Below are 2,864 nucleotides of genomic sequence, written 5' to 3'. Positions count from 1 at the left end.
CTTCTTTAATCCACGGAGTTTTCTCAAACAGTAGGAAGGGAATGGGGTATATGAGGGCCTCTTTAGTTTAAAGAAATACTTAAAACTTAATCAAGCTTTGACTAAAGGTTAAAATGGTGGGGTAGATAGCCTAGGAATTCCTTTATAAAAATACTTTTTCTTTTTTTTCTTGAAAAGTATGTGGAGATTTTACTAGTTCTGATGGAGTTACTCTCCTGCCAAAAGTACTTTTTCAATTTTTAAATAACTAAAGTTTCCTTCTTTGTCTTCTCTCTCTTCTTCTTTCTCCCCCTCCAAAAGTGTCCCAAGATCTCTCTCTCTCTCTCTCTCTCTCTCTCTCTCTCTCTCTCTCTCTCTCTCTCTCTCTCTCTCTCTCTCTCTCTCTCTCTCTCTCAGCTACTACTGAGAATTATAGATCTGTAATCTTTATCACCACTCTCTCTCTCTCTCTCAAACACCCTACATCTCTCTCTCTCCTCCTATTCTCATGCTAGGGCACCTTTTTGTAAAGTAGTCTACCACACATCATTTTAGCTCTGAAACATCTTCTTCTAGATTTGCAAACTTTTCCTCCATAGCTACATCATCTCCTTCTAGACCTACAATATCTTTCTCCATGGATACAACATCTCCTTCTATATTTTCAACCTCCTTCTCCATAGCTTCAAAATAATATTTAGATCTGCAACCTCTTTCTCCATAGCTCCAACATCTCCTTCAAACTCTTTCTCCATAGCTCCAACATCTCCTTCAAACTCTTTCTCCTTAGCTCTAACATTCCCTTCTAGATCTGCAACCTTTTTCTCAATACCTCCAACATCTCCTTTCAAATATGCAACATCTTTCTCCATATCTCCAACGTCTCCTTCATTTATCAAGGTTCCCTAGCTCACTTTCACTCTTTATCCAAGCTTGCATCTTGCTTTTGAGTTTTATAACCTTTTTCTTGATGTGCGGTATCAATTTTCCTACTACGGTATGTCTTTCCATAGTTGCTAGAAATAACTCTTACCTCTCTCTCTCTCTCTCTCTCTCTCTCTCTCTCTCTCTCTCTCTCTCTCTCTCTCTCTCTCTCTGTGTGTGTGTGTGTGTGTGTGTGTGTGTGTGTGTGTGTGTGTGTGTGTGTGTGTGTGTGTGTGTGTGTGTGTGTGTGTGTGTTTTGAGAACTATGCACTATGGAAGTAATTTCTAGTAGGAGTGTGCTTGGTCATAGCTAGAAAAGGATTACAATGCCAAGTAAAGATCTACTATACAAGGTGCCAATGTAGGAGTGTGCTAGCTCATATAAAGGATTATAATGGTGTCAATGAAATTAAATGCAAGGGGCATAAGGCTTATCAAGGGTCACAGATTTTCAATGTTGGAAAAGGATCCTTAGGTAAGTGCCAGTTTTTGCAAAGTTGTGTGGTTAGTGTACTTTTTCCATGAATGAATTGGAGTTTTTTTTTTTGGAATTCAGAAGGAAAGCATCTCTTCTTTTAGCTCATATTGTATGTGTATTTTGATATTGTACATCTTTGTGTTCATGTTTGATTTTTAGAAGGTGTAATGCAAAGGTTAATGATGTGGAATTTCATGCATGCAATATTTTAATAATCAAGTCCTAGTGATATAACCAATCTCTTAGTGGATCAATCGCAGACCAAGAACCAACCAAGCCAAGGTGGGCATTCAAGTGTGGATCCAAACCTCAACAACCAAGAATCAGTTGAAGGTGTTTGTTGAAGTTACAACACAAAAAGGTGCCACCAATGAAAGGCAAGACAAAAAAGGCAAAAAAGTGGAGCAATAGAATAAAAAGAAAGGACACCTTCATCATGGTGGTGAAAGGGAGACTTGAGAGACTAGCTCTATTTTCCATGTACAAAAAAACACTTATGTAGACAACTCATATGCTAAGCCAATGGGCTCAAGTACTTGATTAATGCAATACAATCTTTGCCATCTTATAGTGTCATCTATTTACTTGTTGCACTACTCTTTAGCATTTTTTTGAAGTACTTTATGTTGTCATTCAATTAGTGGTTCAATGTGTGTATTTGTTTGAAATATTAAAGTTTACCAATTTTCTAAAGCCCCCAAAAATTTGTGTCAAGACTCAAGATAGCCAATAACTCTTATAGTTGACACATTTATGTACATAACTAAATAGCAATAGTGGCTAGTGAAAAGATGGTCACTCACAAGGCACCATAAAACAAAGGAAATCTCATTATTCATATTTTTAGATAAAGGATATCTAAATCTAAAAAATGGACATAAAAAATATAGTAATTGCTAATAGAACAAAAGAAAGCTCATTATATGTAGTTTTAGATAAAGGAGATCTAAATCAAAAATGTGGACATGAAATGTCATAATAATCAATATCTAATTCTCCTAAATGATTTCCTCATGTTAAACTGATCATTTAATATGGGGAAGTGCCAGGGGAGAAAAAGCTAGAATATTGGTTAAGTTAGCAAACCGACCACAGTAGGGATCCAAAGGAGGGAAAATAGGGATACAAAGGGGGGGCCATCTGTAAAAGAGCCATGTGCAACAATGGGCTCAAATGACCCTAGGGTTAAGTCCATTAAGACTTCCAAAATGCTAAGGTTCCAAAATTCAAAGGCTGTGTCCAAAGGTCAAACAGTGGGGGAATTGGATGCTTTATGTGTGTCCCAAAAGTCTTTGGCAATCCCTACATAGGAGGGGTCGAGCCTTGCAAGTAGGAGATGAGAGAGAAACTCACACACACACTCACACAAGCTCCCTTTACACAAAGGGAATGAGGGACACATGTTAGCTCCCTAGCCCAGATGCCCACAAGGTGTACCCAATTCCTACTGGATGGCCTTGGAGGTGGACCAATGAGAATTAGG

The 2,864-nt window shown here is 37.9% G+C and overlaps 1 pseudogene; it reads right to left on the bottom strand.

The window, feature by feature from the left end:
* Positions 1–525: 525 nt before the first annotated feature.
* Positions 526–990, bottom strand: LOC147461424 (uncharacterized; annotated as a pseudogene).
* Between the last annotated feature and the right edge of the window lie 1,874 nt (positions 991–2,864).

Source organism: Adiantum capillus-veneris, chromosome 3 (genome assembly GCF_014529385.1).
Source record: "Adiantum capillus-veneris isolate H3 chromosome 3, ASM1452938v2, whole genome shotgun sequence".
Taxonomy (NCBI): Eukaryota; Viridiplantae; Streptophyta; class Polypodiopsida; order Polypodiales; family Pteridaceae; genus Adiantum; species Adiantum capillus-veneris.
The sequence above is the reverse complement of the archived record's forward strand: the minus strand, read 5'-3'. Positions and strand labels throughout refer to the sequence as shown.